We start from the raw sequence: 14176 nt of genomic DNA on the forward strand, positions 1-14176 counted from the left end.
AACGGAAATATACTTTCAACTGCGTGTGGTTTTTTGGAAGTGTTACTTTTACGCTTGTTTACGGTAAACATTTCCGACCGATATATTATGTACGAGACGTTCACTACGTAAAACACAATTCGCTTGGCCGGTCTACACCCTAAACTGTGAATTTGAAGTCGTTTCCTTCTACAATACTCAAAGCTGATAAAGTTGGAATGGATTTACAGCACTAAAATGCAACTTACGTTAGATATACACGGTTACAAAGAGAAATTTGAATTTGTGAAATCGCGCAAAACCATTTGCCTGCGACACAAAAGCGACAACACTGTAACTTCGTTATCACACAAAATCACCAATTAAACTCTCAAGCCTTCCCTGGCTTCTTCAAGAGGGCGGATACGCGCAACCTCAACGCTACCGCTTATCATGTGTGAAACATCGGTATCCCTTGCCGGCAAAACAATTACATTAGAAACAATTGTCTTCAGGTACACGTAACGATTCTTCCTTTTTCGCTATCTCTACACTGCATATTTCCTTTTCCTGATTGTAATCGACTTTCTGGTTTATTTGGGACATATCTTTCACAACGTAGGCCGCCTCGAATTCAAGAGTATTTACGGTTTCTTCTCCGCCTTGCACTTCTTTGCAGTGTTGTATTTTGTTGGTTTGCCTACACTCAACCTATGCCGTTCGCATGTATTCATAGAACACAGTGAGACCTCTCTTTCATTCCGCTACACTATTTTTAAAATCAGCAGCAACTGAATCAACATGATTGGCCGCGTTAACTAATTCAGAGCGTACCTCAGTTAAGGAGTTATTGGCTACTTTGATATTATTACTTAAACTGTCTGCTTTGGCATTCAATTTGCTTTTTTCCTACGCTTCCAAATCGCTTCTGTTACAGTCTGTTGGAGTTCACCTTCTCATGCATCTATTTTTTGCCCTATACGTCCAATATTCATTACCATTTTTGAGCAATGGTTTCTAATTGTTTCTCTAATTCCTCTGTCAACATTGATTGACATTGTTCTAAAACACTAGCTTCCATATTGATATGAATTACGTGCAACTAATTGAAAGTACAAAAATATAAATAACTGAGTTTAATATGAAAATAAGAAACATGCACTTAAAATATGAGACACTAAGAATTTTGATATTACGATCATTAACAACAAATCCTTCTTTTCACAACTCAGGTTTTACTTGCGAAGTGCTTCAATATAAAATTAACACAAATATAAACTAATACCATATACAAAACATTTTCTATAACTATTCTATCAGGCCTTGTTTCCATTTTGTACTAATACACAATAACACACTGAGCAAGGCCATGTCATAATATGTAAAAAAAAACAGTATGACGTGACAGTTTCAACACAATAACTGTGTCTCCATCAAACATCCGCTCCTTCTGGCTGCTGGGATTTCGTCATCACTTGTATATACTGTCCGGAGATCAACTCTTTAATTATACCCCGCCCCTTCATTAAAAAGTAACACTTGTGTGGCTTTCACTTTTTAGCTGCACACATGTTGAATTAAAAGTTTACATTTTTTTCCGCTGGATGCGTTCTGTTCTCCAATAATCCTTATTTTCCTTGTTATTTTGTTTCTCTTTCTTTCATCTTCCTTTTCATTTCTTCTTCTTTAAGCAGAATCTCCCACTCCTTATTTATCGAGAATCCTGCATTCCAGTTTTTCTCCTTGCCTCCTGCCTTCATAATCACCCTGGCTTCATTCCATTTTCTCGCGAAGTTCTGTTTTCTACTTCTATGACCTCTGCTCCTACCCACCCTATCCTGTCATTTGTATCTTTCTGGTGCTTGTATATCGCAATGCTGTCCATTTTCAAACTTACATCATCCTGGTGCTGTTTAATCCTTTTACTGCATTTTTTTGTTTCTCCTATGTATTTTTTTTTACACTCCGCGCATCCTACTCTATATATTACTACCCGTTGATCATTGTTCGCTATTGGTTTTCTCATTGTTCTTTTGACTAGTTCAATTATTCTGCTTCGTCCTTTCCAGTACGTCCTAATTCCTGTTTTCCGAAGCATTCTCTATATGTTCTCTGTTTCTTTGCAAAGTTATAGTGTTGAAACTGTCACGTGATACTGTTTTTTTACATTATCACATAGCTTTGCTCAGTGTGTTATTGTGTATTAGTATTAAAACATTTTCTGTTATTCATAAATGCACATGAAGGTGCATGGTGTAAAACATGTATGTGTGTTCGTATACTGAATCAGCTGTTTACTATCCTGTCACATCTACATAGCTTTAAAAATCAACAAGAAAAATTTTCTTATGAGCTACATTTATGTCTGTCGCTCTCAAGGTCAAAACATATTTACTTAACTTACATGAAAAATCTACATTACTTATTTCTTGTTTTTATCTATCCCTCTGCTTTATTTTTAATTATTTGTGTCCGCGCAGGAGCCGATGCAAATTGACTGTCGACACTAGGCTAATCAGATTCAAAACTGAACACGTTATCTGTATAAACAGTTGTAGGAAGGTCTCAAATATTCAGTAATAATAATAAGAAGAATAATATAGGTAACAAATTCCGTATGAGGACACATTGTATTAAAGCCTGTAAAATCGCCCGTAGCGTAAGCCATAAGTTACAAAATAGTCGGGATTGGAGAGAAGTGTCAGGACCAACAGCACATACCTTCTCGATACGTTCCTACAACTAGCTACATGTTATAACGAGCTAAATGTTATAAAGGAAAGTTTCCCTACAGCTAGTTAAATGTTATAACGGAAATTTTGAAGGTATATTTCGTGTAGAAAGTAGGGATTCTGAACTCGCAAGAGCCGTAAGAAACTTTGTTTTTAAGTAATGCTTATGCCGGCTAAGCTACAGTAGATGTCGGAGTATCGGGAAAGGGGGTCCGTACCTTCATGAGACACCTTTACAGGTACTCAAATTTAAATGAAAGATTTCCGCTAATATTTCGTGTAGAATATATTCTACTGTACGTTTTCAAGAAAAGAACCGTAAAAAAAAGACCTGAATATAATTGAACACTAAAGCTTTTAATAAACTACCTTCCGAAATTTCCAGGTGTAATTATAAAAGCTTTCCTATAAAAATATATAAACAGACCATAATCCAGTGAGCTCTGAAATAGAAACTAACAAAATAATGTATAAGATTCAGTCTACAGAGCAATTGTTGCTTAAAGAGTGGCATACACTATTTCGAGAATCGAAGTAAGATGAAAAATATTTACAATAGCTTTCGTCTCGCGTCGATTCTCATCTCCAAAGCATGACGATAGTGTAAGTTAACCTTGTCCCGTCTCGAATTAAAATTGTTTGGTTTGTTTTAAAATCGAGATGAGAAATTCGTCTTTTCATTAACAACATTACAAAAAACCGAAATATATATATATATTTTTTTTCCCTAATACCACGTTTTTGCTTGTAATGGTACGACCTGAGCAATAATAAGTTTTTAATTTTTAAATATTCTTGGAGATAATTATTATTACTAGTATTATTCCTGAAACTTTGATAGTTCAAGTGTTTAAAGAAACGAGTATTCAAATGTTTGAATGTAATGAAGCGTGTGTTATCGCCGATCTATTTCCATAAAAATTCCTAAAGTAAAAAAAATGCTTGAAGTATATTCGATCGAAGAACCTTGAATTTACTGGTCAAGCGCCTAGACCAATGAACCGCGATCACTACGCTGTAAATGATTCGTCTTTAGTCTTGTTACTTTAAGTTTCTCTGCCTTAGCTTGGAAAGTTGTATGTAATTTTTTAATTCGTTTCAAAACGCCTTTCGTGTTCCTCTTATGATGATATAAGTAAATGATCTTCGGTACAGTATCTATTAATACGTTGAGTTGTTTTTAAACCTTTAGATCGCAAGTTTGTTTTTTCTCCACATAATAGACTTATGACCGCCACGATATAAATGTTAGGTCAGTTTGATATAGTGAAACAAACTACAGCCACTTATTTTGAGACATTATTAATATGTTGACTTTCAGTGGTACTCCATTTCATATTTCTACAATATTTAATGTAATAAAACAAATGAAGCGTAACTTTATCATGTAATATAGCGAATGATTACATTTTTTGTTGCTACTTAATCATTATCTCCATTCACATTTCCCTGTTTGTTGAATTTGTTACAGACGCGATAACATATTTGCTCTCCACTGAGAAGGGGATACGTTTACTACAATAAATGAAACCATTTCTCATTCTTATGAGGAATCTGATACTTCGACGCAGTTTGGTAGAGGATTTCATCGATCACGTTGGACAGGAAATATGGTGATACAGGAAAGTGAAAAGCGTCATACGTACCAAAAGAGTGATAAACGCTTTAGTCAAAGCTCAACTATGTCAAGAGGTGAGTTAGTGCATACAGATGAAAAATCTCAGATATGTGGAGTATGTGGAAAGGAATTTAGAGTATGTTCAAGTTTGGCTACGCACATGGTAATTCATACAGGAGGAAAACTACACACATGCCAATGGTGTGGTAAGGCATTAAACCAACGTTCAACTTTGGCTACACACATGTTAATAAACACAGGAGGAAAATCTCACACATAGTGATGGGTAAATTCCCGGGCAGATATTTTTCGGGAATATTCCCGGGAAGATTCCCAAAATGGGAATTTATGTTCAATCAGAAAGATAATTGATTTCTAATACTATATTATGATTTCAAAGTTGAATTAATTTTTATATCACAGCATATTATTAGTGATGTCCATAGAGTATTCGTTAAAATATATATTCTGAACGGTAATATGTTACTTTATTAACACTTTATTATATTTAGAGTACACATAAAGGTATATTTATTTACAATATGTTCTATCAATTAATTATGTTTGAAAAAATTATATAGTAAGACCTAAATCTTTTAAAGCACTAAACAGTTTAAATTTATATGTGTGGATTTGCTCAACTTGACATTATTACTGATATTATAAACACATTAAATTTATAAATATTATAAATCAATTAGATTGGATAATTGCTAGAAGCTACATTTCTAATCAATTTATCAACATTTGCGCATACGGATTTATGTTCACAAAATTTTCAAGATACTAACTTATCTTTATATTTTAGCACGTAACATTGCCATACACGACCTTTCATTCTACCTATTTCTCGAAATTCCATACGTTAATTCACATGTAAAAGAAGTCCGAGTACCTCTTCAGAAATTCCAGTCAGAGAGAGGAGACAGACCGACGTCTATTACTAAGGGTAGTTCAGGGTTTATTAATAGTACTTCATTTCTATTTCCAAATTATTCTAAATTACTTTACAAACTGGTTCCTTTTCATCATTTGTAAATTAGTACTTTGATAATTTTGGCTGTTCTTTAGCATTGGGGGTCAGTTTTTGCACCTACCTTTTGCGATATTTTATTCCGATGCGATTGTTTTGTGGTTTCATACGTTAAATTACGTTACCAACATTAAATTCAGACAGCATTGCAGAGCGAGTGTTAGCGAATGAACGCGGGTTAGAGCCCCGCATGGCATGTTGTTTTCTATCTTCGTTACCACCATTTCACTTTCTTTTCTCACATAAATCACTTCTACTTACCTTTCCGTTTAGTATAAATCCCCTACTGCCCTAAAACAAATTGTGTTCGACACTTTCTTGACTACTGGAACATCACTATCAACTTATTTCTTCCGTAAATCATCCTACTTTTTGCTAGTTTTTGCCTCCAATACTAAACAATTACCTTACTTTTTAGTGCAAATGGAAATGGAACTTAAAAACTCGTATTATTAGTTATATAAAATACCGTCAAATAATTTTAAATTTTTTAACCTCCAAATTCTTTAAAACCTAGAAGTAAATCATAATATATTAAAATAAAGTAATTAGTAATATGGTTCTGATAATTTGGAAGATAAAGTAGAGAAATGAAAATAAATTCCTTTTCGGGAATTTATAGGCCAGGGAAAAAACACGGGAATATTCCCATTTTTAAATTCCTTCCCACCGGGAATATTCCCACTGCCCATCACTAGATAAGCATATGAGTCTTTAAATTACCTTTCAAAGAAAATGCTTTTCCACACTGGACGCATTGATGTGATTTTTCACCTGTATGAGTAAGCATGTAATTACTTAAATGATGTTTTTTACCAAACTTTTGACCACACTGAGTGCAAGAATGTGGTCTTTCACGTGTATGGGTAAATGTGTGCCTTATTAAACAGTTTCTGTCTCTAAACGCTTTTCCGCACTCAGGACAAGTATGTCCTCTGTTATTTTCATGTGTATGTTTTACATCCGTATTTACTGCACTAGGTTTTGACACGTCGAAATTTTCGTGGAGCGTCTTATTACAATTATAAGAACAGGTGATTTGTGACCTGAAAAATGTCAAATGTAAGTGTTTTGTATTTTCGAAACAACTTAAACAAACAAACAAACAAAAAAAAGATACACATGGGAGGCCAGTCTTTCTCACTAGAGATAATAATTACCATTCGAGAGAAGTACAGAAATTATAAATCAAAACATATGAGGTTAATTTAAGACGAATGCACTAAACGTATAAAAAGAAAGTATAGTTCAATATTAAAATGCTGTCTTTAGTCTTGCAATCAATACGAACTGAAAAAAAATCATTCTGTCTGACAGCATAGAAAGGTACTGTTAGGATATAAGTTTATTAATTGAATATTCATAATGCATAGACTCCTTTTCCATCTCGTCAACTACACATTTTTAAGAATATACCCACTTTCATACAGAATTTAGTTGAACTACCATATAACAAATACTTATGATTTGCTCAAGAACACTTTTGGTAAAGAGGGTAGATTATTTAGTTTCAGATTACGAATGTTCTATTCTAGTATCGTGGTTGAGCAAGTTATTCCACATACGATATATATTGTAGCATGAATATATAGTATGAATAGATTTCAGCGTACGATGTTCTCTATAGCACTCTTTAAAACTGAAAGAAACGTTATCCTTTCTTAATTAACTATCAGTTTAGATCGATTCTCTATTGTTGCGATCTCCGAACCGTTAGGAAAAATAATGATTTATTCAGTGTTTGGGTAAAGTAGGGTCTTGTCTCGTAATAATGATTTTATATGTATATAGTACTATAACTAAATAGAAAAATATAAATAAATCTGTTATAGAAAAATATAAATAAAGTCTGTATTTAGAGCTATCTGCCACTAGGAATTGCCATAGGATAGGTGATTATAATCTCTGTACGAAACGAATTTCCATATAGATTATACTACTTTTTGTGGAAAGTTAGTCTGATAGATGACTACCCTCTACTATTCTATTAGTTTCTAACCAAACCTAAGAGAAATGTATGAATGACTGAGTACAGTTTTCCGTGGTAGAATAAAGTCTTGGTCCGATAACTAACATGTTCTTAGTCTGAAACCTGTCTCGGAAGCTGAAGTTTTTTTTTTTTTTTTTTTTAATTCAAATTTCCCCAGAACCTACCCAAGTCGGAATCATTTGACGGATTAAAAGGAGTTCTGCACCCTATTTAGACAACTGCCTAATGCGATCCTCACAGTTCGGAAACTTTTATTCTTCTTTTTCACAAAATCATAATTTTCGTCATAACACGTAAACTGAATCTCTGTTAATGTCGTCCGCTATGAACTTGCATAGCTTGGGATCAATCCTTCGACTGTGGAAGCTAAAAATAAGTGCTCTAGTAATGTGCTATCATAAGTATATAGGCTTGTTGTTAAAAGAGCCTCATTTTAAATTTCCCTCGGGTTAGGGGAGGAATATTTTTTCGTTCAACATAAGAGTGTCACTCTGTTTTATTAGTGTATTATTATCCATTTCATCAAAACATGTATTTATCAAAAATGTGGGGGAGAATTACACCCTACTATCCTGCACAAAATGACGCTCATGGAACATTTGCTTCCAATTACTAGGAAACAAATGAAATTACTCATTGAATAACACTAATTTCTCTTAGTAGTTTTTTGAGCTCTGCGTTTGCATTAAAAACTTTGGGAAACACAAACAATACTGCCGAGAATGACGATTTTCATAGGTTTCGGAAGAAGCATCTTCCAAGCTTGATGTTATATGTAGTCCTTCAAGAAGGGAAAGAACACAGAAAATACCCTTTTATAAAGCTAAGAAAATATTTTGTGTGATTCTTTTCTTCAGGCTTTAAAAAGGCATTTCAGATCAAACGAAAAGAATGGTTTTTGAGCTATAAAGCCTGTAGCCATGGTTTCTCCTTTTCCCGTCTGAATAAAAAGAGTACATTTCGTCACACATACTGCTTTAGACAAGGAGAGGAGGGAGAAGAGGTCGCGTTGGATTGAATACCAGGACAAAGTTAGTCGACCCCGACCAGTGTTTCTGAATGCATAATTACAAGACGCACGAATTTGTTGGTAATTTGGACAAATTCTTTTGTAAACCTTTAATTGATTCAAACTGTACCTGAGGGCCGAACTCTCTAAAAGAAGCCTAAACAAAACACTATGAACTGGACGCCTCGGCGCATAAACATGCAATAGAGAATACGATTGTTGCGTCTTCAGTGGTTTCATGTTTTGCAATTAAATATCCTACTAGTTCAAATGAATAAAGGCTAAAATTCTTTAACATACAAAATATTTACTTAACTGCAGATTAAATAAAATACACTAAAAAACTCTTTAAAAATATACATTGCTGCATTAAATACTCAATGGAATGCAGATACTGATATTATATATATATATATAGGTTTCCATTACTTAGTAAATAATACAATTCCACAATCATAGATTAGCTCTGCATTAATTTTGTTTTGAGATGTTCTAAACAAGAACAAGAAGGAGATTAAGCCGTTGTAATGTTGGATATGATTCGACCTTTAAAGTTTATCTTTTGGGATATTCCTAGGGTGAGACACTCCCAATACTACAATTTAACATCGTTTGCACGTACATTTCTAATATGAGTCGACGTGTTGTCGATTTACATGTAATTATTTATTTCCCGATAATAGTTGGCAAGAGAGTATACAACGTTGTACAAAAGTAGGTGCTGATTCATCTTACAGTGTAAAGGAAATTAACAAGGTACTTCTGGTCTATTGTAAGATGGGTTTTCAAACTCAGTCGAAGGTTGATGAGATAGATCATTTAACTATAATTGGTTCTTGAAACTAGTTTAGTGTGGAAAGTGATCAACAGGAAGTTAAGGCAACGAATAGAAAAGTTAATAGATTATATATGAAAAAATATTAGCAAAGTGAAAAAATGAATTAATGAACAGAAGCATTAGTGAAGTATTGTTACTAACTAATGATAAACGCTACATTTAGCGAGAGATCCCGAAAATCGTAAATATGCTTTTAGTGATCCAAATTCACGCTAAAAATGTGATGTTGGGATAATGGAGCTAAAAAAAAGTTTAAAGTTATTCTTGTGTTCTCGCCAGTGTACTGTTCGCTTTTGGAGGACTTTGAAGCCCAAATTCCAGAAAATAATAATTCAGCATTATTTCTGTTCCATAAAAGTTGAATGCAAAAACATTAACTCCTTACCGCATGCCGTGCCATATATTGCACATACACTTTATTCACTTTAGCTTTTGCCTGATTTTTCAAAGGATCCAAATGACTTTTTTGTCTGCTGTGTGAGATATTGACATGTATGAATAAGATATTTTGGTGTCAACTGGCATGATCTTTGAGAGTTGTGTGTATGTCATACATGACACGTATTTCTCTTCGGAATTAGGTGAAAAATTTAAAATTCAAGTTTTAATTCATTTTTCAAGTTTCCATATGAGCATTTCCAATAGATTTCTCCAAAACTGAAATTGGAGGCTCCCCAGAAAATTATTCCATAATTTAACAAGGATTGAAACTTACCATAGTACAACAACAGCAAAGTTTCTTTGACACTGAACCACGTAGTCACGTTGCATTATTTAACGTTAAACCACATTTGTTTATGAAATTGTCACCAGCTAATACCACTTCATTTAAACACTTCACCGTTGTTGAACATTCCTCTATTTTAATCATAGAAAGTTGAAATATCTATCAGTTCACAAACCAAAATTGAATTTGCTGAAATTTTGCGCATGCAAAACGAATTAATGGAAGGTAGGAAACGGACATTGGTTCACCAGGTTCAGTTTGTTTTAAATCTTAACATTTCAAACACGCTGACTCTCCTGCGCAATATTAACGGATGTAGATCTTACCTACAGAAATTGAATCAACAGCCTACACTTACAATCTAATACTTCTATTCTGGAAGCTCATTTATCTGTTGCAGGAAATTTTACTTTGTGCTTCCTGTGCAAATATGTTTCACCAATCACAATTCACTGTAAAAGACTTTTCTGAAAACGATGCTTTACATTTCACATAAATTTAATTCAACGATATTGATTTCCAAAGATCTGTATTCGCACCAAACTTTATGGGATTCCATTCGCATGAACGATAGTTTATATTAGCTAACTTACTTCCTGAGTTGAATAAGATGCTCATTGTTAACGAAGACGGTATTTCTGACTTTTCAGTGTGCAAAGCACAGCTCAAGTACTGATCCATCTATGCACAATATGAACGTCTCTCGCTTATTTACAAGTGATTATAGACAAAGGGATTTGATGAGTATAGAAAATTTTTAGGTCGAGAAGGAGCCTTTGTGATAAGAGTCAGGTAACGACAGCGATCTTGCTATCCGAAATAACGAATTAGGCTCAAAAAGTTTAAATGGCATGGGTTCATGCGATAATGGAAATTTATCGGTGTTAATCAGATTTAACTCTAATAATTATGCAATTATAATAACGTTAATATCACTCAGATTATCTCTTACAAAATAATATGTTTAATGTGCTGGCCGTGTTGCTTTACGAATGTTTGTAGACGTGTCTCCCAAGCTGAATGAACATGGAGCAATATCTCAGGTGTGATTTATGCACACGCATCCTGTATCTTTCACTTGCTGACGTCGACCAGGAAATTCGCCTCGGAATATTGACGAACTTGCAGACAATATTGAGGTGGCGCCCTATCATGTTGGTAAAATAGGAGAAAACTGCTGCATCGAGCACGCGCTGAGGGTAGAATGAGTTTCTTATAACGTTTCCCAGTAATGCTCTGCAGTTAAGATGGCAGTGGGATACCAAATGTGCTAATAATAAGTACATCTTACATCCGTGACCACAACGCAATTTTCCTCACAACAGCCATTTTACACGGACCTGTCCTGTTTGGGTTATCTGGAGACCAGAACTGTAGATTTAGTTTGTTTACCACTCCTGTACACGAAAATTTACTTCATCGATGTGTAAAATTAGTATTGGGTCCCTTTCGCAATTGTAACACTACCCACTCACAAAATTACACCCCCTGATCTCAGTCATCCTCTGAAAGACTTACAGGTGAAGCCTGTAAAACTGCCACTTATGCGTCAGTAACACCTTGCAAATGGGAGTTTGACTTACGTAGCATTCCAGTGATAATTTACGTGTGCTGCCGTATGGAAATTTAACAAACGATGCGATGTGTCTTCGGCAGTTGCACTTTTGGGCCGACTGAATCGTGGATGAAAATGAAATAAAATCTGTTAATTCTACGTCCCATTAATATCCGGAATGGACTCAAAGAGAAAGCTGATCGCGCCTGTCGGTAGCTATACGTATCTCTTCGAATTTGTTCAGTAACGTACGGAACTACAGCATGTCCAATGCCTTTTGCAATCACGAGCCACAGCACGGGTACTTCTTACGGCTCACACTTAGATGGGGTCATGTTTGGCTAATAGTGTAGTTCAGCACCTGGATAAAAATGTGAGTTGCACGTGATTATAATCTTAAAGTTATTAGTTATATAAAATATGATTATACAATTTGCTTCCTCTTTATAAAATTTTATTCCTTTCATATATCTCATGAAAAATTTCAAAATTTTTAGCGACATTCAAAATGGACAGCAAAATAGTAGCCGTTTACTTTACAAGCACCACAAAAATTTCCTCTTAGCCTAATGTGTCACTACACTAACAAATTCTGCGTATCTAAACAAGCGCTCATTTTGTAACGGATGGTATGGGACTTTAGAATAACTCTGTATACAGAGTATATTTCGAAACCTTACGAGCCAAAAATTCAGAAAAATTTCAATTATTGTATTACTAAGTTACCAAATATTGGTCCCTTTCTTCCTTGTAAATTCGTCGGAACGAAGGCTGCTTGTAAAATGGAATATATGGAACTACAATCGGGCATGTATAATCTAGTGCGGATTATGTAGATAATAGAATAGCACAAGCTTCGCCTATAAGAGTCCCTCTTCTTTTCTTTATAAATAATATCGACGGAACTAGGCGTTGAAATGTGTCACTAATAAAATTAAATTCTTAAAACAGTAAAAAGCTTGTACGATAACTACCTGATGTAGCAAGACTATAATATATGTGAAATAATACTAAAAGTATAGGATAACAAAATGTAGAGACATACGCGTACTAAAGACTACACTTAATTAGTAAATATGGAGTTAATCATGAGAAATTAAAAAAAAAGCAGTATTACCAAGGATTTTCGAAGCGCATTTGATAGATAGTTAAAATTTTTTGAACATGTATATCGTATCACAAAAGAAGAAAGGTAACCAAAAATTTTATTTTTATGCATTGAACTGTATTTTGAATACATCGCACATGTATTTATAAAATTTAATCATAAGATATAGATCTATAATATGAGGTAGTATTTCTATTACTTAGACAAAGAAAAAAGATATGTACAAAAAGGTATCGTTAAATTATCCTGTTTCGCATTGGAAAATGATTATTATTCAAATAAATACTAGCATTGCAAGAAGTAGTGAGAATCAGTAAGCCTAAGTATTAGAAAGATTTTATTTATTCTTAAAAAGTACTAAATAATATATATTATAGTAAATACCGTTTAAATTGAACAGGATACAAACTATAAATTATGGAATTAAGAGTTTAATAGCTTTTTCTTCAAGCGAAAAATTTTCAATCGAGAATATTTTCGTGAGAATCTATTACGTGCAGCAAGAGGACTCTTTTTTTTATCTTTTTGTTTTGTTTGTTTGTTTTTGGTAGCAAGAGCATTATGAAAGCTATTTCTTGCCGCTGAAAACGCGTCACTTTTTGTAGAGTGTCCACAATACTCACCAATTAGACAACGTTTACGAGTACCTATTAATATTAATCTGGGTTTAGAGGTAAGATTTTAGCATTCATCAAATTTTCACAGTTGTTAGTGTGATTGACATTTTTAATGGAATGCGAATTTCAGTATAAATATTTGAACTATTGTCTTTAATTATCATATTAATTTTGATTTTGTTCTGTATTTTTTATTCTTTGCTTCTTTCTTGTTTACTGCTTTAGCTTTTTCAAGACCAGCATAATTTACATACGAAAATTTTCATTTCATTATTTTGCTATTATTATTTTCAATTTACGCTATTTGGAAGGCTTATTACGGTTAATTTATATTAATATTGTTAGTACTATTTAAGCATCGTGACTGAAACGCATAGAAGGGTAACACATGCTCCTATTAAATGTCAATCAAATAATTACGAGGGATAATCCAAAAATCAATATAAAATTATGAAAAAATTATTTTACTGTTACACTCTCCCTGCGGTTATATTTCTCCTATATAGACTGCACGTTTACATTATAATGGAATAGTATTACTGGAAACTTAGTGGCTCTGCATCAGTGCATTCTAAATTAGCGAAAATCGAATGGCGAATTTCTGCAATATAGAACCTTGTATCTAAACGACCATGCTTATAAATTACCCAAAAATTAAAAAGAAAAACCTTTTTTTTTTCAAAATACGATCCACAACATACAGAACGAAAGAAGAGAAAAACCTTACCTTTCAAGTTCAGATGTATCTTTTTCACGTTCTATCAAGTTACTTAAAAAAGAAAAAGGCGATTTTACAGTTGTGGTGGAACCTTCATTTTTCGCTTCATCAATGGAAACAGTTAAATTTGTATCATTGTCTTTGATTTTAGGCTCAGAATTTATTTCAGTAAGTAGTTCTGTGGTCCGGGAACATGTAACACTTTGACCTAATATCGGATTCTCTCTCCGGATTACTGTGAACTTCGTTTCTTCATTATTCCCAAATCTCACA

Source organism: Thermobia domestica, chromosome 18 (assembly GCF_964235325.1).
Source record: "Thermobia domestica chromosome 18, izTheDome1.hap1.1, whole genome shotgun sequence".
NCBI classification, from domain to species: domain Eukaryota; kingdom Metazoa; phylum Arthropoda; class Insecta; order Zygentoma; family Lepismatidae; genus Thermobia; species Thermobia domestica.